General features: G+C 37.3%; 1 long non-coding RNA gene across 2 annotated transcripts in view; it reads right to left on the bottom strand.

Moving 5' to 3' along the window:
* The window catches only part of LOC110346248 (uncharacterized), a 56501-nt gene extending 41073 nt beyond the window's left edge, over nucleotides 1–15428 (bottom strand). The window contains exon 1 of one of the 2 annotated variants that reach the window (XR_015445768.1): nucleotides 15033–15428. This is a non-coding gene — a long non-coding RNA (uncharacterized LOC110346248). The remainder of the gene's footprint in view (nucleotides 1–15032) is intronic. The other variant, XR_002390179.2, reaches the window with a different exon arrangement.
* Nucleotides 15429–23055: the final 7627 nt, after the last annotated feature.

The following is a 23055-nucleotide window of genomic DNA, read 5'->3' as shown; positions in this document are numbered from 1 at the left end:
ATGTTACCTAATGGTTACCTAATGGTTCAAATTCAGCTAACTTGAATTTGAATCCTGGCTATACCACTTACTTTCTATATCACTTAAATATTGAATGTTTACCTCATAGAGCAGCAATTCTTAACAATTTGTTCCCAAACCAGCAGCATCATATTTATCTTCTGGGAACTCGTTAGACTTGCAAATCCTCAGGCCCCACACCAAATTTATTGAGTTGGAAGTGGGTGAGAACTAGCAGTCTGTGTTTTAATAGTTGTCCAGGTGAATCTGTTGCTTGTTAAAGTGAGAACCACTGGCATAGGGTTAACGTTATAAGGATTGTAATAAGTCAAGGTGATAACACATATAAAGTGATTGGTGCAAGCCTGGCACAAATAAATACTCCAGAATTTCCAGCGACGGTGACAGAGGTGGTGATGGTGGTGACCACCTTCACAAAGTTGAATAAAAGATTCCATGATACTAGGCCACTGAATGGAACACGCTGTTTTCAGAAAAGTGAAAACTTACCTAAGGACTTCACAAATTTGTTTGTCTCCTAAAAATCCTCATACATGAGGACACATTCCCATTTGAGACACAATCATACCAACTTGTCAATGGTTTAACTTTTTCTAAAATTGCTCAAACATGAGGATATAATTCTCATTAGAGACACAGTGATGTTAATTTGTCAGTGGTTTAGCATCGATCCTTTGACCACGTGGTATTCCAGAAAACAAGACAAAAATAAACAAACTACCATAACTTTTATTCACCAATAAAATTTGAAGGCTACCATTCTATCCCCAAATTCTAACAGTTATTGTCAATGTGAAATGCATATTATTGCTAAGACTTTGAAAAACCATGATTTGTCCATTTGCATGATGATGGATAAAGGCTTATTTTCTCCTTTTTTTCAGTAAAATTTCCATTGGATCCTTATAGCCAGAATTCCTGCAGTAGAGGTGGGAGTTGACCCATTAAGTAGCCCAGAAGTAAGACTTTATGTGATTTCTAGATGAGAGACCAATACAACAAAGAATAGGCAAAGTAATAAAATATAGCTTCCATGGCTTTTCTGGCAATTTATTCAAAAAATAGTTTTGAGGTTCTGCACCTTCTGGGCCATCCAAACAGCCCATCATGGGAATGACAAGTAAGGGAGATAGATATTAACCAGACTGTCATATAACTGATTTTTTAAAATTGTGATTGTGATAAATATCAGGAAAAAGATTCGGACGGTATTATACGAGCCTGAAAAATGGGATTAGGCCTAATTGTTGTGTTGGGGAAATCTTCCTTGAGGAAGTAAGGTGAATTTGATAATAATGAGAGGCAGAATTTTCAGAGGCTCCACAATTGTTGCTTCTTCATTTTGTGCCAATGTCATTTCACCTTCAGGATGAGCAGAACCCATGATTTGCTTCTAACCAATAGAATACACGTGGTAAAAATGAGGAGAACTCACTCCCATGATCAGATTACAATATACACTAGACCAATAGAATACACGTGGTAAAGGTGAGGAGAACTCACTCCCATGATCAGATTACAATATACACTAGACCAAGAGGTTAGTCGTGGAAATGTAGACAAGCAAATGAATTTGAGAAAAATCTACAAGGTAAAATTCACAGGACTACATGATGGCTTAAAGATGACGGTGTGGGAGAGGATATATCAAAGATAATCTCCCTTGTCTCTGTCTTCATTGTTTTTAGGGATAGAATATTGAAGGTGATCAGATTGGAGGCAAGTGGTCAAAGATCATGAGGTTTATTTATCAGCTAGGTGTGAGGTGTCTCTAAGACATCCAAGCTTGTCCAGTAGTTGTAAGTAGCAGTTCAGAGTTCAGAGAAATGCTCTGGGTAGAAGATGAAAATTTTGAAACTTTGTTAGAAACAGAAGCATGGAATTTGTTGTCCAAGGAGAGAGATAAAAAGAGAAGGAAAGAAGAAAAGAATCTTGTGGGTCTGCTCCACTTAATGGCTGATACAGGAGGGAGAGCCCTGGGGAGGAGGTAGGGAACACCAGGAACTTTCAGAGAAGAGGAAAGCAGCAGGGAATAGTGGCATTTGCCTGGTTAGCTCTCCAAGCGTGTCTCTTGGATGGTGAAGGTATCTTTGTCACAAGCATTACTGGGTCATTGTCCTTCCTCAATTAGCCTAGAAGCACTTGAAGTTGTTCCTTATACTTTTTGCTCTAACCCACCCAACTTGAATAGTGTACAGAGCACATAGTAGGCACTGGCCAAATATTTCTGGAATTGAATCATTTCCTTGATGTTTAAGAAAGGGTGGAATGAATACATGTGGAGACCCAACACCTTCAAGCACATAAACAAATGAGCAGAGCACAGGACACTGTTTCATTAGGTAGAAGGTAAATATACAGCTGTGTGACTAAACTAGTTCAAAAGCCATTTCAGTAGTTTCTGTTGCTGAAATATGTTTAATCAAATGTTTGATCTCTCAGAGATTTGGAGAACTGATAACAAAACAGATTTTTTGGCTCTACCTTGCAATCAGAAGTTAATTATTGTTCACACCTTTGGTGTTCCTTCTCTCAAGTCATTGAAAAAGGTGAACGCCCAGTGAAAAGGGGAAAATTATTTATTCAGAAATTGCATAATGAATATATTGTATTCACAATCAGATTTTGACCAAAACCCACTAGCTGTGTACTAGGCTATAGGTCCTATGGTGGTAAGTATTAACATCCTTGATGCCTCATCAGGTGCTAGCAAATAATATAGCCCTGGCAAACTAGCCAAATCCAGACCTCTCAAAAAATGATGCTAGGAAACAATGCCTCACCTCCCAAAAATACTGTGACACCCTTTAGCACTATAAACATCAAAGAACATACTTGTATTTGTTTCCTAAAGGCATTGTAGAAAATAACCACAAACTATATGGCTTAACTCAACACAAACCTCTCACAGTTCTAGAGGGCAGAAGTCCAAACTCAGGGTATGAGCAGGGCTTTGACTGTCCAACGTTTCTAGGGGAAAACTTGACTCCCATTTTGCCCTGTCCAGCCTCTTGTGACAGTGTTCTTTGGCTTATGGTAGCATAAGTCCAAACTCTCCTCCCCTTCCCTTCTCCCCTTTCCTTCCTCTGTCTTCTTCATATGATGTTCTCCTCTGTATTTCCATCTTCTACTTTTTTTGTCTTTTATAAGGACTCTTGTCATTGATTGGGGGATAATAATCCAGGAGGAGATCCTCTCAGGATTCATATCTTAATTTGCAAAGGTCGCATTCTGAGGTTCTGGATGGACATATCTTTGGGGGTACTACCATTTAACCCATTAAAACCCTCTAACACTACATGATGAGAGAGAGGGAGGGAGGGAGGAGAGAGAGAGAGAGAGAGAGAGAGAGAGAGAGAGAGAGAGAGAGATCAAACCAGAATTTCTAGAATGTATTTAAAATTTGTCTAAAGTGATGAAGGGCTTGACTCAACTTTCTGAAAACTTGCCTGAAAAGATGATTTTTTGACATTAGGTAAGGAGCTATATTAGGCAGTTCCTTCTGGATGGAATATGACATTTCCTTCCTCAAAGTGGAAGACATCTTCAGGGTCCCAGGTTCTCACCTTTAGCTACATTCTTTGAGGGGCTTTTAGAAATAGACACATGCTAACTAAGAAAAAGCATGTGCCTGGGAAAGGTGAAGCATTAGTTAGCTAATGTATCAGTGGATATTAATTCATTTGATTGATTTATCTTCCCAAATCACCTAATTTGGTGCTAAATTATAAACTATATTTGGGGAAATCTAGTTTATGCTATCATTAATCATTTTTAAAAAGCTATATATAATCTAGTCAAGATTAACTCACCTTGCAAATTTCTCACACTGTATGACCCATTCACTTCCTCCTAATCCAAGGTGTTGTCTTCTCAATAATTAGTTCTTATCAGAGAAAAAGTCTTTTGGTGACTTGGAGGGGGTGGAAGGTGCTTGTAATGCCCAGGAAGTCTGTGATTGCCAGAAAGCCAAATAACCAACCAGCCAGCCATTGAACTTGCATTAGGACACATAGTTGTCTTCCTCTTCAAAGTCATATAAAAGCACTATGATTTATTATGCATTGTTTTCAAAATAAACTGTGGGGGTCTCAGAGGGAAGTATTTGCTGAACTTGTTTTTCAGTCCTCATCATTTTTATAACAATATCACAGAACCGTTAGAAGCAGTAGTTTGGAGACTTCAAATATTGCAAAAAGTATATACATCATTGTTGAAAGCAACCAGTTACTAGAATAGTTCCAAAAAAGAGAAAGGAGAAAGAATGAAACTTTCTCAAGGCAATAAAAATGATGTTGCTTGTAAAATAAACTTAATTAGGCGTCCTGGCTGATTGCTTATATCGGTGAGCATTTAGCATGGGGCTCGGAGGGAATAAGTTACTCTGAGCTAGGACATTTCATGCTAGCTTGTAGGAGAGCAGAATATAGAACCTTAAATTTGGATCAAAGGCATAATCTCTCTGATTTCCTGTCCACTAGGCTTGGTCATGCCAGTCCCCTAACTGGAAGGCTGTATTCAATCAAGGCCACAAAGTTCTCAGAGTCCCATGAAAGAATGATGTAATTTGAATAACAAAGGCATATTAACTATGGTCTTTTCAGTGACTTACAAGATAGGACAAGGACAGTGCTGCAAACCACCATCACATTGAATTTTCCAAAGCTGCAGCATGCATCATGTTGCTCCTTGACATAGAAATGCCAATGTCTTCTACCCAACAAATAAAATTCTTCTCTTGATAAAATCAATTTGTGTAATATTATCACCCCACAAAAGTCTAAAAACACACACAAAAAAATCACTTCCAAATTCCAGAACTCCAAAATAACCACTGCTCTACATTACATTTTGGCATATGGTGTTCTAGTCTTTTTGAAATATAGTGTAAGTTCTGAACCAACAAACAAGTAATGGAATTTGGGGCTCACTCTACATAAATTCACTCATTCCATAAAAGTTAACACACATTGTTATATGCCATTCATCATGACCAACACTACGGTGACATAGATGAGTAAGTCCATGTCATCTCCAGTCTAACGAGAAAGAATACTTACAGATGGAGCGTGATGTGTGAGCATCAGAAATCATAGGTGCTGAAATTTCCAAGTCCTTCCCTTGGGTCCACTTTTCTCAGTTCAGCCATCCCTACTGCTCTCTGTTATGGCAGGTGCAGACAATAGCCTCGGGGAAATGGCTTTAATATTTATAATTGCCTTCATACATTTTGTCATGTCTATTTTTTCATTCCAGAAAATGATGCTGCTTTCTGTATGTTAATATGCTTATTTAATGACTATTATATAAAGTCACATGTGTGCTCCTGAGCACAAGGACAATTCTCTGTTTCATTCTCAGAGACTCCTAGTATGAACAGAAAAATAATGACAAGTATAGCCTCAGGTCAGAGCAAAAACTCTGATAGGCCAAGGGGCAAAACAAGCCAGGAAAGAAGGCAGAGAGACTTCAATTCTAGGGGAAAGCAAACAGCCCAGAGGTCTTTCAGGGCAAAACAATAGCCATAGTGAAAAATATGATAATGCCCTTTACACTTACCAAGCACTTACTGTATGCTGGGCATGGTGCTATATGCTTTGAAAACACAATCTCGTTTAAGCTTCATGGCATAATTAGGAGATTGGTATTAGAATTCTCATTATATAGACAAAATTTTTGAGGCTAGAGAATTTAATTCTCCTAAGATTATCCAGCAAAATTATGGCAAACTGTGCCTTGAATCCCCAGGTAAGTGCCCTTAACTCCAGGAAACTCACAAAGCATAAGATGAACTCTCATCAACAGAGGCCGCACAACGTAAAGGAAGTTACATGAGCCTCCGAATTGTATGTACAAATGGATTCACATTCTGGTTTTATCTTTTTTTGGCCAGGCCTTATAACTTTTTTGCTGATTGGCTTTTCCTATTTCTGTGTAGGGACCCATAGCCTACTTGTTTGTCACTAGTACTCAACATCTTCAGTTGGCTCCCGGCCTAGAGCATAGGTCCTCCAATAATGTGTTCAAAAAATGCCAGCTTAACTTACATAAGATCAGGCAAGGTAAGAATACTTATTTTTGTGGGGCTAAAATACCTCCTAAGTGGCCGACCTCATTATCATACAAAGAAAGCGAGGGTGGGAGAAAGTGAACTATACCAATGGACATTTTCCCTTAATCTGAACTTTCAGTGAATCTCTCTCCTTCAGACATATTTCAGAATGTGTGAGGCCACTCAGGGAAATGAAAGAGGGAGAACTAGACTGACACAAACTCAGTGTGGGAACCTCACACAAAATTGTCATATTGTGATGAATTTCCTAGAATATAAAGGCTCTTGCCTTCATGCATGTGCACGGAGCCTCTGGCTCCCTAAAGCATTTTCAAGCTTAAGGCAATGCCAGGCTCAGTGTTTGCATGCCCCGTATTGTTCTCCTGAGGCAAAGCGAAAAGTCCTTTTTGATTCCTGCTTCATCCATAGGAAAAAAATACATACTAGAGAAGTCCTTAGTGGTAACAGCACTGTCACTGAGCATAATAGAAATATTTTAAAGATAAATTTATTCCAATTGCTGTGGCTTTTTATCTGGCAACTCAGAAAAGGGTGTTAAAACTGATAAGAAGATTTTTCTTTGCAGTCAAGTAAAATATCAGAGTCTGTATAGAAAGAATGGTCACACTTATATTGTCTAAAATATTATCTGGCTTTTGTAAAGTGTAGTTCTACTTAAGATATCACTGTTTATCTCCTACAAAGCTGATTTAGCTGTTTTCTCACCTTTTCACAATAATCTCATAGAAAAACCTTTTTTTCTCTTTGTATTTGACATGAAATCTGCGGCAACTCCTCTGGCTTTCTTCAGGGAGGAGACCCACTACACATGATGAGCCCCTTCCCCATACCCAACTACCAGCTGCTTTACCCTTAAATCAAGGAGGTCTTTGGTATAAACAAATACTTTGGCCAAATTCAAGCCTGCCTCTTAATGGTGATTTCCAAATAAGCTACTGTAACTCACTTTCCAAGACTGAGATTTCTTTTTTATGCCCAGGACAGCATGTCCTTTTCCCTTTCCTTTGCCCCTATCCTTCCTCTGATGGCAGAGAGGAAAAGGATGACTCCTCTGTAGCTGGCTCCGGATGCACATTTGCCAACATGAGGAGGACAGCTCTGCTTCCAGGCAGGTACGTCCCCAAAGGTGCTGAAAGCCACCTCCCTCATACCACTTCCCAGGGCAAGTTCCTCCGGAAGGAGTTGAGGGCCAGAAAAAGGTTGTTTCTCTTAAAAGAACCAACATGACTTTTGTGATTAGTCAAAAAGGGCCCTATAATCCATGAGGTTTCTCTCTGCACTGCTGGAAAGCTCCAAATCAGAAATTGTATTATTTTTGACAGAATTTCTTGATATGAATTTTTCTTCAACTGTCACTTCATGTCTATTGTCTTATGAGTCTGTTATATCAGAACTCCACTTCTTTTGTGACTTTCTTCAAACTTTTTAATTTTTTAATTTTGAAAAATTTAATTAATTTTATTGGTACTATTTATTTATTTATACCCCAGATCAAACTCAGGACTTTGTGCTTGCAAGGCAAGCGGCGGCACCACTGAGCTAAATCCCCAGCTGTACAATTTAAATACACATGACGATTACGTTCATCATACGGAATTTGTACCTGTACATGGTATATCTTGATTCCTCTTTTTCTCCCAATTGCCTCTCCTCGTTCAACCCCCCTCCTTCCTTATTTAATAGAAGCTTTGTTTCTATTTTTTCCTTCTTTTCTCATTTTTTTTCTTTTCTCTTCCTTCTTTTCCCCCTCCTCCCTTCCCAGTTCCCCTTTCCTTTTGAACAATTTCTTCCTATTTCACTTTATCTATTATACATGGCCTCAAAATTTTAAATAAGTAAATGAGCTATGAATAAACAGTTTAAAAGTGGCTCTCATTCTAACACGCTTTTTCTCTTACATGAGCAAAAGGAAAATCAACTCAGGAAAAACAACTTAGAGTCATTTTCCTAATGAGAGATCCCCAACTAGAAGCTCTTAGCCTTGCACTAAGATCAAAATAAAGAGAGTAATTCATTCATTCATTCATACAGAAAAGTCACCACCAATAAACATTTACTTATGGACTCAAATCAAGCTCATGTTGCTGTCTGAAAGCGACACATTTTGCTGCCCTGTCCTCATGTTTTTATAATATCATAAAGTTAAAAAGCATCCCATTTAATAGATAGCTAAACTGAGACACAGAAAGTCAAAATAAAAACCAAGTCACAGGAAGTCAAAAATAACTAGAATAATAAACTGGCTATACTAGTTTATAGAACAAATAACAAGTGAAAACAACTAAGACGGTAGCACTAGCTCAAAATCTGCAAATTGGAGCCTTATGACCCCACTCTAACTCAAATTATTTTAACTGGACAATTTAAAAGGTTAAGTCTCATTTCTCCTCACCTATAATTTCTCTATAGGAACCATGGTATTTCATATTTTTTACTTTTTCTTGAGGGGATATTATCAGTTGTTGTTTATGATTTAATAAAATAATTCTAATTAGAATTTTTCTGTTTAGGGGAGGGAAAGAAAACTCTGCCTTGGAAAAGCCTATTACTCCAAATCAGATCATGTGATTCACTAAACACATCCACCAAATTAATAAAGCATTACATATTAGAGAGTGAGAAAAATGTAATCAGAGAGATTCAGGTAGAGGTCAGTGTATATTAAACTTATTTGTGACTCAACTTCTTATGTCTGCAATCAAGAAGTAATGTCAATTATAAATCCCACTTAAAAGACGAATACGTATACATTGGACTAAACTCAAGAAAGGGGGACAAATTCTGAGGAAGGTAAATCAAGGCAGTTGTAGAGGCAGGAGATGGGGATAATGCCCCTCTACTCCTGTTATCTGACCACAGAACTGCGAAGCTTTCAGCCTAACTTTCTCCAGACATTAGAATTGCCCCTCCTAAGGTCATGGAAATCAATATACCCCAGAAACATGCTAACTGAAGTGAGCCATGTATATTCCTGGCATGAAGCTGTGTTTAAGATCATGTTGGTTACGAATCCAGCAGCAGTCTCACTTTATTTGTGCCTATATATTTGAAAAAGGGGGGGAGGGGTACATACCCAAGTTTACTTTTTTAAAACTAAATAACGTTGCCTTGTGGCACTCATATTGTATCTATTACACATTTCACTTCAAAACCTCATCTCCCCTAAACCCTCTTCAATGCGCTTGAAGTAGCACTGCCAAAGAAAAGGAATTTTCTATTTAACTAGAGCACTGACATTCTGTTACACAATTTGATCTTGTCTATTTACCTGCTCTCAAAAACACAAGATACTAAACACAAAATGCTGAATGTGTGGAGTCCGCGGTGCCATAGGTGTCTGAATGCATCTGTAGCTTCCCTCTCACTCATCAGTGTAATTGTTGCCATGTTATTCCATTTTTTGATTAGTCTAGTCCCTCAAGCTCAATGCTTTTTTCTGGCCCAACGTTCTTCTGCTGGTTGTCATGGTGACTGAATTGTTAGAGAGGAGAAAGGCTCTGTTGTCTGTCATTGTTCTGTTGTGGTTTAGGTAATGCAGGAGGCAACACAAGTGAAGTGGATGGACCTTTTTTGCTCTGCATCATTTCATAGTATTGAAAATTCTCTCATAAAAAAGGAGCAAATAGGCCCAACCAAAGAAATAACCAAGCTCTTTCTAAAGGAAAGTGCACATTATTATAAAGAGGCAAAATGGCACTAATGATGAACTGAGTAGTCTATGAAAAATGCTGCTGAATATTACATTTATTACTAGAACAATTGCTGCAACTTAAACATCACATACAATACCTACCATTTTGCAATTTGGAGTAAATATAGTTTTTAACTATACAATTGTGGCATCAACTCTTTGATTCTGTAGGCTGTGTTACTTTAACCTTATGTTCTGTTTAACCTAAAGATATAATGTTAGTTGTTGAGATTGAAGCAGAATTAAGAATTAGGCGAATTTTCTTTTGGTGGTAAGATAGTGTTAGGGTCAGTTTCCAATTTGGGAATGCACAAATAATTTTCTTCAAGATTGAAACTGACTACAATTATTTCAAATGGTAAAAAAAGGTTCTTGAAGCTAACTAAAAATAATTCTTTCTCTATTTTTCTATTTTTCAATTTTCTTGATTTTCTGGCTAGAAAGTAGAGGAATATAGCATAGATATATGATAAAGAAAGGTGAGCATCAGAGAAAAGGAAAAAATTAATAATTGTTCCTATGAAAACTGCTTTAAATCATCTTCCATCATTACCTTGGTAGATGTATACTTTTGTTGGTACTGGTGTAATTATTTTTTGCTACAAATTTTCTTTTTTTAAATTTTGGCATAATTTAATTTTTATGGAGCTGTTTTAATTATCTAAATGATACAAAGATTTATGTCGATGACATCTGATAAAATATGATTTGAGAATTTAAAAAGAATAAAGGTTCACTATGAAAAAGTTTCTCTTGCATGCCTGAAACCCATCTGTTTTAGTCCTCCCCACCGCTGCCCTAGTACTGAGGACTGAACCCAGGACACTCACACTGAGTTACATCCCCAGCCCTTTTTAATTTTTTATTTTGAAACAAGGACTTGCTAAATTTCCCAGGCTGGACTTGAACTTGTAATCCCCCTGCCTCAGCCTCCCAGGGTGCTGGAATTACAGCCATGTGCCACCACACCCAGCTGGTTTCAGTTCTCGCTTACTCCTGTACATATAACTATTACTGTTAGGATTTCATGTTGTTTTGTTTTTCAGAATTTCATACACAGATATTAGGAAATGCTAATAGAGATTCTTAGCTTTTCTATTGCATGCACAAATACCAGCATATTATTCACACCGTTCTGCACTTTACACTCTATCTGGATGCCTTTTCATATCAGGACATAGAGATCTTTCCCCTTTCTTCTTTATACAACAGCATAGTACTCCATTGTATAGGTACACTGTAATTCACAATTAATTCATATTGATGGACTTTGGTGCTCTTCTTGATATTCTGTTTTTATAAAATATAACCATATGCATTTGTCATTTCTTCTATATGCAAAAGTGAAAGATAAAATCCTAGAGGTGAAATTTCTAGGTTAGAGAATATATGTGCATTTCAATTTGAACAAAAAATGTAAAATTCACCCCCTGTAGAGGTTATTCCAATTTACACTGCCATCAATAGAATAAAAAAGTACCCATTTTGCCAAACTTTGCTGACAAATATTAAGCTATTGAAATTCTCCCAATCTAATTAGAAAAAATAAAATGATGCCATTATGTAGTTTTCTTTTACATTTCTGTTGCTAGTGATGTCAAATATCTTTTCCTATGTTATAGAACGAATTGTATTTCATGTTAATTCTCTGTTTAAATATTATGTCCATATTTATTTTGGGTTATTAATTTTTTTCTTTCTATATTTGGGATATGTACCTCTTTATTGTGCTATGAGTTTCAAATATTTTTCTCAATTTGTCATTTGACCTTTGATTTTACAAAGCTGCAGTTTTGTCCATGCAGAAGTTCTGATTTTTAGGTCATACCAGTTTTTTTATGGCTTCTGGTTTTTGTCTCCCTTCCTCATTCCAAGACTATAAAGATTTCTCCTGTGCATTTTTATAGCACTAGTGTTGTTTCTTTTTTGTTTTTCTTTTAAAATGTTAATACTACTATTTGGAGTTTATCCTTGAACAGGTATGAGATACAGATCCAGTTTTAGATTTTTCCAGACACCTAACCAGTCATTCCTTAACCAATTATGAAATAATATCTCTTTTACCACCACTGATTTTTGAGTCACCCTTTATCAGATACCTCAGTTTATGATGTTTATGGTTTATTTCTGGACTTCCTATTCTATTCCTTGTCTGTTCCTACAGGGAGTAATAGTACAGTTAACATAGTACAAACACTACGAACAAGAAACTGCAAGAACTGTACTTAGTTTATAAATGTTCTTGGTTATATTTGTATTTTCACACCACAAGTGTTTTGTCATATTTAGCCACTGCTAAATAGATGTATATCACATCATCATCATCATCATCCAAAACTGATTTCTGAGGAAGTATACTTATTATGTGGGACTAGACACTGATTGTCATTCAGTTTTTCATAAAATATGAATATATTTTCATAAAATATGGCTCAGACATCACCTATTTTTCAATTAAAACTATAATGTACATGGCAGAAGGCTGTGTTCTGTGTCAGATATGCCTTTAAGGGTCCAGAGCTGTGGGGTGTTCACAAGTCTCAGAGTGCATTCATTCAGCCCCTCATAGTGGTTTATAGCAACAGAAATCTGTGAAACACGCTGCTCTAGCTTTCTGAGGGTGCTCCACGATGACTTTAAAGCCTAGCCATTAAAGAGCATTTGAAAGGGCACTTACTATTTAGTACCCAGTAAACATATATTTTGATTTTCTTTCATACTGTTTAATGGCATAATATTCAGCAAGGATCTGTGGAAACCAGCTAGCAATCACAACAGACACTCTCCAAAGAGGAGTACCAGCACTTCCCCGATTGTGCTTCCTTCCTCCCCACAGCACAAGGGCTTCGGCCAATTTCATCATCACGCCAAATATTCACAAGCTTGTTGTCTGTTATTGGTTTAATGTAGTACATTCGTACAGATTGAAGTTGATTTTCAGTAAAGGCCTATAAATAATACTCTTTTGCTGTGATCTTGAGGCTTTTGAGATCATTTTTCCTGCTTCCACCCCTCCTTCTTATCAAGCATTTCAACACTGGGGAGAAGATTAATGTCCTCACAACAAAAGATGATTTTTGGAGCAGAATCTACCCAATAATCAGAAGTGGCAAGCAGAAGAGGGCAGGTGGTGACCTCTCTCTGTGACATGAACAAGAAGAAGCTGAAGGAGAATTCCTTTTTGCTTAGAAAGTGCCCAAACCACTCATTGCAGGAAGCGTTTGGCTACCGATCACTTCTCTGAGGCCCATTATAAAAGGTGAGCAAAACCGAAAGCTCTCCCCTTCCCTCCCCAATTAGTTCAGATTGCAGTCGACCTTCAAAGATATCCATTGCAGGGGTGTTTTTCTGGTGATGATGCTGTGAAAATAATTTTCTTTTTTGAAGAGCTTTCTTGCTATTCTCTCCCCATGGCAACTTTTGAAAATTTGTTAAAACGCACACACGCACACAAACCTCTCAGGCTATCCACAAGCTCTCTAGGTGAGTGGGAACAAATGGCAGCCTATCAAAGAAGTGCACCCAGGACAATTGCATGGTTGTGATCATTTGGGGATTTCACACAGTCTCTACTGCAGGCCCCCTCCACCACTGGGAGATTCTTTTTTTAAGTACACAATAAGACAAGGCAGGTTGGGACCAAGTGGGTGCGTAGATGTTTGTTTAATTAAGCAAAAAGGTAATTTGGTCCAACTGCTTTAAAACTGAGAAGAGAAATTTCATATTATGCCAATCTCTGAACAGAAAGGGTAGAAAGAGAGGTAATCTTTGGGACATCTGTGCACTCGTTACATGAGTGAATTCAGTGGCTGAGCCCAGAAACTGATGGGTGAGTGAGCTTGTGGAAATAGAAAGGGAATTTGTGGACTGGACTATGCCAAGGATCTGAGGGAATCATAGATGATTCTTGTCCATTGAGATGCCCTGCTTTTAGTGCCAGTGCTTAAGTCACGGTAAGACTCATCATCAGATCAGTAGAAACTTCCCTGAAACTGATGTATATCTGTTTGACATGTGATGAAGGAAATTACACCCCACAGTTTTGGTAAGCACTAGTCTCATTTCGACCATCATAACTTCCCATTGATGTTTCTTTTCTGGGGACCCTTATTTTTAAATGTTCTTTAAATTAGGTCAACAAAAGCAAAAGCTCTAGGGCACTTTCAGGTAGTACAACTTCTGGAAGAGAAAAAAATGGCTATTTTTGCCTCAACACAACAATATCATGCCAAGAATAATGTTGAGGGTATGAGTTAATGGCCACACTACGAATTAGAAGCAGCACCTGTGGACCAGAATTTAAATCCCACGGACAGTTTCTCTTGATGCTTGTATGGAACATGAATGAGGAGATAATTTAAAAATAAGCTCTGCATTCTACTTAAAAAGATAAGAAGGAGCTGGATGTGTGTAAATGTTTGGATTAAATATGGCCAAGGACTGTACTGTATTTAAATGGCTTGGCACTTTGAAAATGATGGAATCAGGGTTCATAATCATGCAAGCATGTACCTAATGGAACTAAATTTGAAATATAGGGGCAGAGTGGAAAAGAAGGGCAGACAAGTGGTGCTGAGCATCTGAGAGGGCATCAAAGAATGAAACTTATTGAGTTTAATGATTGATCTTATTGGGAGCCTTTCTGTTCTGACAATGAGCATATGAATTATCCTATTATTATAGGCAGATAGATCATCTTATTAATGCACTCTAGCCCTTCACATTTTTATTTAACTTTAAATTAAATTGAACAATTTTAGGAACATCCTCCCATCCCATAAAATACAGGCTGATACCCAGAAATGTTTTTTGGGTAGCTTTATATATATTTTTTTCTTTCCAGAAACACACTTTCACTTCTGCCACACTATAATGCTCTGGTTTTCATTTGGATATAGCTGATGTGTCTTGGAAGTTTCTCTGTAAATTCCTTCAAATCCAGAGAAGCTGAGGGAGATTCTAAGAGGCTCTGCTCCTCTTAATGACTCCACATGGAACAGCGTCTTTAGAATTCTGATTTGGAGACTGTCAGCCACTTGATACTCCTGTACAACTGACTTCATCCCATACAACTCTCCCCTTAACCCAAAATTAGGCAGTGAAGTAATATTTGTTTAGAAACACTTACCAAGCACCTGCTTAATGCCATAAATGCAATCCTGGCAAAGCCTTCTCACACAAAAAAATATTTCACTGGAAGGTCAATATCTGCAACTACTGAAAGAAATGGAGCTGTTTCAAACTCACCGACAAAGCTGCTGTCTCACCCCCATTCCACTCTTTTTTTTCTTTTTGGTTTTGTTTCCTTTCAGCATATTTTAGGAACTAATCAGCCTTATAAAAGGTACCACTGTTAATCTACTGTTTGTCTTGGTCTTCATTGCAGCTCCTTAAAAGATAGAGTGCAAACAAAGCAAGAATTAAGGTCATTCCATTTAAATCCTTCAGTGAGAAAGACAAGGGCTAAGTTATTGCTGAGGACTACAGAGAGCGGAGCTGAAGGAATTCAGGGTGAAAAAAAACCTCATTGTTTATTATTTGCCAGCCTCACAGCAGCCCCCATTCCCATATTTGTGGAAGGATCACCCTCCCATCTTCAGAGATTAATGGAAAGCCCAGACAATTCCCCGGCCCACATCCACCCTCCTCCAAAGAGCATTCTCCAGAAAGGTGGGCCTGGGAGCACACTTGCTTGGGGATGAAGAGCGTGGCACATTCACACCCCACAGTCTGATATGATGCATCCTCTGGCTGTTAGAGGTACACAAGAGAACATGACTACAAACATGCACGCACAGAAGCAAAATCACCTGCTAAGAAGTGGTTAGGCACATGAAAATCAGTATACATCAGATTTAAGCAAAAATAAAAATAATAATCCATGTGAAAAGATCACAGTAGCATAGAATTATGACCCCTTTCTTCTAAAATCCTGATCACAATCCAACTCCCCATATTTTATTTGAGACAGCAGTTAGTTGCCATAGCTGTTCATTAAGTATCACTAAAATATATTAAAAATGAAAATGTGGAGCAATGGGTTAATCTGCTTACGTGGATGATCCACTGTAAAGTTCTGCTTTTAAAGAAGTAAGGTCAAGAGTAGAAATCACCATCATTGGTCTCTAAGATATTTTCCATTTGTAGTACTCACCTGGTTTGGTGCACTATAAATGCTCAATAAATACATGTTTCATGAAGAAAAGTTTTGGTATTCTGACTGCTTTAATAATAACAATAATAATAATATTAATAATTTTTATGTTTATCAAGAACTTACAATGTGTCATTTGGCGGGCTAAGCACTTATGTTATCTATCTCACTTAATCCCAACTTTAATACCACAAAGTTATCATCCCCATTTTACAGATGAGGAAAAACCAAAGTTTACTGAAGTGAAGTCATTCATCCAAGGTCACATAAGTAGTCAGTATCAACATCAGCCTATAGGGTCATCTGGTCTTATTCCAGACCCTGTGTTCTTAATGCTATATTGTTACCCCTTCAGGTATAATTTCTTAGCTTAAGTTTAGGTCAAATGTCACTTTATTACATGGACCAATTATCCTCAGAGAGAATAAAGGTATTATCTTTAGCCAAGACAAGGAATAAGAAAAGGCTGCCTTCAGACCAGCTCCAATTTTTTTCCCCATAAATCCCAGAAGAATTTACCTACTCATAAAATACAATGACAACTCGGTAGTGCTATGTTGAAAATTGCATGACCAGATCTCCTGAAAGGAGATGTGCTTCCTCCTTGAGGGATATCTTACCTCTGCTGTTACCTGCCCTCCTCTCCACAGTGTCGAATTTTCCCAGGCAGGATGAGATCTGTTTGCGACACCCTTGGCATATGATGGGTCTGCCTGGCTTTCTGCACTGTTTGATTATGATTGGCCTAGTTAATTCATTTCATTGTATGTTCACCCATCCTTGGAAACCGAACAAGATTAAATTACACTTTTAAAGCTTTAACAAATCACTGTGTGATTTAAATCAGAATAAAGACAAACATTGAGATAGTTTTTTGTGGAAATTCTAACAACATTTCTAGCTCAGCAGGAGTGTTTGTCCAAAGATTTTTCCATTCTCTTGGCCTTAGGGATACCCAGTTGTATGCATATTGACTTCTCAGTAATAAATGTGAGATCCAAATCAAAGACTAAACTGTGAAAAACTATACATAAAACTCTTGTTTCCTTTTAAATAATCCTAAAATTCCATTTTAGCAAATAGTCCAATGTACTCATTCTATAAACTTTATTAGCTTACAAAGTAGGCCAGTGATGACTGGATTATACACATTTACCTAATAACTTCCTTTCTTTGGAAGCATATTATGGTAACCAAAAGAAAGAAGAGGAAAAACAGCTAGCATTAAAAATTTATAACTAAGATAACATATCTCTAAGTCAGTAAGCTGAAAGTTCCTAGAATAAAAGCAGTACTTACTATTTAATTATATTTTACTGAGCTATGGCATAATTTCTAGCATGACTGTTTACCCTGTCTTCTCTGTACCATAGGTTTTATACTACTGTACTTCCAAATAAAGAAAATAGATAAATGCAATAATTCCCATTTGTTGATTTTTTACAGTCCTATATAACCCTATTAGAAAAACTGAATTATAAGGGCCCCTTAACTTTATTAATTATAGTGTGTCATGGTTTAGAAATTCTCAATCTTCCCTTCATTTGGCACAAGTTCTATAGTATTTTAATAGAATCAGTATCAAACGTTTGAACATTAGAAACTAGAGCCCACAATCAAAACAGGAATGTTCCATTATCCACTTTCATTTCCAAAGACAACTGCAGATTCTGCTGTGAGCTTATGGTGACAACAACTGAGGTTGTACATCCCACAGTCAGCAAAGTCACTGCTAACTTTTTAGTGAAATTTATCAGTCTCATCATCGTGTGAGCTTTAGGGCTCTCCTGCTGGACAAGCAGGTGAATTGAATATAAAAAGAATTGTATTGTTACCTCAATATAATAGCTTTGTTTAATGGAAAATTTTATTTCTGAAGCAAGCAGGTTTTTCTACCCTCTTTCCTCATCCAAAAAGACAAGAAAAGAACAAAATACAGCAAATTGAACTTTTGTTAGAACATTAGCATCAATGTTATTTACACAAAATACTTAGAAAATGTCTTATTTTAAAAATACATTTTATTAGTGCCTATTAATTTTATAAAATATTGGATTTCGATGCATATATTTTGAGCCATTACCCCCTTTTACGCCCACTACCCCACATTCCCTTCCTCTCCTCTAATGATAGTCTACTTTCATGTCATCTCTTTTAGATGCCACACATTAAAGAAAACATGTGATAAGAAACTGCCTAAGTTTTAAAAGAAATTGTCCCCAAGGTAAGACAAGCATATAGACTATAGACAGAAAATCATTAAGTTGGTAGAAGTGGTGAGTATCCTATGAGACATGTTGAATCAGTACTTTAGGGAATCAACATTCATTTCTTTAAAATAAAGCATGCAAAGTACATTACAATAATCAAATAAACTGTTTGCATTATTAAAAGATTCCCAGAGTACAGGATGATTATTTACCAATTAATCACCACACAGCTGTATTTTGTTTGATTTATGAATGACAATCAACTAGCCACATGTAAATTATTTGTAAACCATTTTATAAGTGTCCCTCCGGAGAACTCAAAATCAAGATGGCAGACCAACACACGGATCTACTTCTGGCATCAACCCTTGAAAAGACAGATATTTTAAAAGACTAAGTTCATGAACACATTAAAAAATAAAACAAATCTTATCAGCAGACAAGAAATCCTAAAGAATCTTAGAAGATAGAGAATCAAAGGGGATAGTATTGACAGAAAACAAAGCCAAAGGGAAAGAGACACAGCCTGAGCTGGGAGCAGAAAAGAAACACAGATTCAAAGCAGTTCCACTCTTAAGAGTAGTCCCAGAGGGGCTTGTGGGTGGGAAGTAAGTGGAATAATTCACCAAAGAATTTTCACTGGAATAGCAAAGGCTGCCAGGTGTCTCCTTTCCCCTGGCTTATTTCGAGCTGCTGGTGGGGGTGTTTTGAACTCTTGGCTAACTCTCACAAAAGCTCTATCAGGAAATATCCTGCCTGTGAGTTTCTTGTGTGGGTAGAAGGCCCTGGAAGTGGAAGAAGACAGAACTTAAGTAAATTTTAAAACACATAGGGAACAAGGAAGGTATAGCAGGTAAGCATTTCAGCAGAGGAGGCTAATACACTGAGAAGCTTCAGTGGTAGCATCCTTATTAGATCAGTGGGGAGTTGTTGAGGCCTGTTTGTAGGGGAAACAGGTGAACATCACTCCAGAGAGGACATGTACAGTATTAACTGCTATATTACTGAAACTAGTCTTCCTATCATCATTTATATAAAATGAACAACCAAAAATGACCAAAGTTTGTGATCCTAAAGTAAAACTAACAATACTTAACATTAGCAACAATGACAAAAATACTTTAAGAAAATTGAAAAATCAATTTTGATTAACATTTTCAAAAGGACTTAAGAGTCCCTTGCATCCATCAGATAAAAGTTAGGATACCATCTAGTGTAACAAGGCCAAAAAAGATAAAAACACCATACTATATTGATGCATCCATACCTATGTTTATAACAACACAATTCATGATAGCTAAACTCTGAACAAAGCCTAGATGACGAACAAATGAATGGATAAAGAAAATATGTGTACAGTGGGTCCTTGACTTTACAAACTCAATTTGTTCATGAGGGCTGGTTGTAACTCAAGTTGGTAAATTGAAGGCTCAGACTCCTCTACACAGCCTTCAAATTCTCTCCTGTACACAGGCAGATCTCAGTAGCCTTAGAGAGACATTGCCCCAGGGTTTCTCAATTAGCCCCCTACAAGAAAGGATGTTGTAATATTTCTTCCAGAACTCTTTAAGGGTTAAATCTGTATCTGAGACCATCTGGAAGCACAAGCAGCCAGTATTCAGGTGGTAACTCAAGACTTTGTTTGTAAGTTAAATCTAAAATTCCGGTTGTAACCCAAATTGTTTGTAGTCGTAACTCGAGGGTTCACTGTATGTAATATTATGCAGTCATAAAGAAGAATGAAATCTTGTCATTTGCAGGGAAATGGATGGATATTTAAGGCCATAAGCAAAATAAGTCAGACAAAGAAAGTTAAATATCATGTAGTTTCTCTTATAAACCCAAAATAAAAGTGAATTAAAGAGTAAAATAAAGGAGAGATGGTAAGACAGAAGAGAGGAAGGAGACCAAGGAAAGGGGGTGCGGAGAGGAGAGGGAGGGGTTAAAGGGATAAAAATGATCAAGAAATTGTATATATTTAAATTTTATACATATATATCAATTCCTCAAAACAAAGATAACAATTATGTATTAAAAGCATACACTTCAAAACCTAGATAGCTTTAATATTCTGTTTTTCAAAAAGCACAAAACATTTATCATTTAAAACTCTTCAATTTCTGTGAATCTGTATTTCTTGGTACTAAGCAATCAAAATAAAACAAATTTGACTGCCTCAATCATCCATAATTTAAAGTTTGTTTTCAAAATACCTTTATTAGTCTCACTGTAAATGTTATAAATTAGAGCTTTAAATACACTGATTTTAAAAGATACATATAGAATATTCGTATTGTAGCTCAACACAGAATTTAATTTATAGAACAGTTCTTTTACCAAAATATTTTAAAGCCTTGGATTATGATTTACAGGGTTCCTTTTGTATTAGTATCTGTAACTAGTTTAATTTCGATGATACTATTATTGCTGTCTTTGGTTATTGATATTTTTTACAAAAAATCATTGTATTTGAGAAGAAAATAGTGGGAAAGCCTATGACAAAATAAGGAATAAGCAAGATCAAAAGAAAAATCACTTTATAGAAAAGGGAGAGAAAAACAAAGAAATGAGATGCATCCACCTGAAAGAGACAGACTGTCATTATCTATAGACATGCAATTGTCCATGAAGACAATGTAAAGGACTCAGCTGAAATGCTACTAAAATGAATTACAGTGGTTAGCAAAGCAGCTGATGTAAGATCAAGAAACACAAAGCAATAGTATTACTATATAACCCAGGTGGGAGACACTGGTTGACCTAATACCCATTCTTATGTCCCTTTCCTTTGTTGCCACCTGGAGGTGGCTATGTGCCACAGTTCAGGCTGGTGAGAAGTGGGTCAAATGTCCTGAGGAACCTTTGCATTTCTGATATAGACATCACACTGTTTCTTTCCCCTTCTCCTTCTTGTGAGAATGCTGACATGGGTATCGCATGCCACTGGAGGCAAAAACTATCCATTGCCATCATCAAGCTACTACACAACACTGGCACCTGCTTACCTTGAACATTTTGTTATGTAATATAACCTTCTGTTTCTTTAAGCTGTAATTTGGTTTTCAGTTGCTTGTGGACAATCACTTTCCAAACAGATACATATGTAAAAAATCAGTGCAATGGAAAAAGAATTTAATGAACAAAAGAAGCAAGAACTATAAAAGAAATAAATACAAGAAATGTGCAAGAACTTGATAGCTGACAGTTTAGTAGAACTTGATCAGCTGATTCTAAAATTAACCTGAAGAAGAAAATGGACAGGAAAAACCCTGCTGATTCTGTTTTGAGAAGAAGAAAATGAAGACATTAACTTTCAAGTAACAAATATATAATGAAGTGCTACTATATAAAACAGTATTTGCACAGTGCAGGAATAGGTAAATATACTTAGAGAACAAACATACTTAAAATATACTTAGAAATCTGAAAATAGACACTTGTTTATATCAAATTTGGTATATAATAGAAGTGGCATTTAAAATCATCAGGAGAAGGGAGTATTATTTAATACTTTATATTTAGAAAGGCAAGTAACAATTTAATAAGAATAGAGCTTATATATTGTATTATTTTACACACAAATACATTTCATTTGTATGTGATTTGTTTCTTTGACTGCTTGGAGAACTTTGTTCTTCTGTTGTGTTTCTGGAATCTTAACAATTATATGCCTATGTGTAGATTTTTTTTTTGATCAAGGCTATTTGGAGTCCTATATGCCTCACTTATCTGTATGTCAAGTTCTTTTCCCCTGCTTGGGAAGTTTTCTGCCATTATTTCTGTGAAGAGATTTTTTTATGTCATCTCCACTCTCTCCTGTTTCTTCATTGAGCCCAATCAGTCTTATGTTATTCTTCTTTGCATCATATAGCAGCTGCTGGATTGATTTCTCAGGTTCCCTTATAATTTTGAAGCATTTTTTCTTTTCTTGGTCACTAATTGCAATCTTATCTTCTATATCTGAAATTCTGTCCTCACACTGGCTCATTCTGCTGTGTAGACTTTCAATGGAGTTTTTCATGTCCTGGAAATCTATTTGCATCTGTTTTATGGATTCCATTTGTTTCTTATGTTGGGATTCCATCATGTTCCTCAGCTCCTCTCTAGATTTATTAATCATGTCTTGCACTAAGGGCACAATTTCTCCTGTTATCTGAGAAATTATTTCTGATTTCATTTTTTCCAGATCCCCTTTTGTTGCCAGTTCAGTGGGTCCAGGGAGTTGAGTATCAGAGTGTTCCATCTCATTTCCCTTTGGGGTTGCTGTAGGTGATCTGGAAGTCTGGTTTTGAGACTTATTTATGTGTTTTCTCATTTCGACTGGGGCGGGGGGCTGTTAGCGCCTGCACGGATTACCTCCTCTGAACTGGGTGAGGTGGCACAGGGGCCGGGAGCAGCGGTAGGGATGGTGACCCAAAAGCCCTTTCCTGTGGGCTGGGAGCAGCCGGAGGGATGGTGGCCGGGAAACCCCTTCCTCTGGGCCAGGAGCAGCAGGACAGAAGGTGGCCCAAAAGCCCTTTCCTCTGGGCTGGGAGCAGCGGGAGGGATGGTGACCGGGAAGCCCCCTCCTCTGGACCAGGAGCAGTAGGACGACAGCTCAGAAGCCCCTACCTCTGGGCCGGGAACAGTGGGACTCCGTACCTTGGTCTGGTGGTCTGGTGTCCTCTGCGCCTTGGTAATGTGGAATCAGGTGGCTGCCTGTCTGCAGTGGGGTGATTCGGTGTCTTCCGCGTGACTCAGGACCTCGGCAGGGCGTGCACAGACCTGCCCGTCCGCAGCGGGCTGACTCGGCGTGCGTTCCGCCTGACTGGGGGCACACAAATACATTTCAGATGGAATAAGTAGCCATGCCCTTTAAGAAGGAAAATCTTTAAATCATTAGAATAACATTAACAAAAACATTTAT

Source organism: Heterocephalus glaber, unplaced genomic scaffold, assembly GCF_053883595.1.
Source record: "Heterocephalus glaber isolate CG9 unplaced genomic scaffold, H.glaber_assembly_v1.0 deba00001662, whole genome shotgun sequence".
NCBI classification, from domain to species: Eukaryota; Metazoa; Chordata; class Mammalia; order Rodentia; family Bathyergidae; genus Heterocephalus; species Heterocephalus glaber.
The sequence above is the reverse complement of the archived record's forward strand: the minus strand, read 5'-3'. Positions and strand labels throughout refer to the sequence as shown.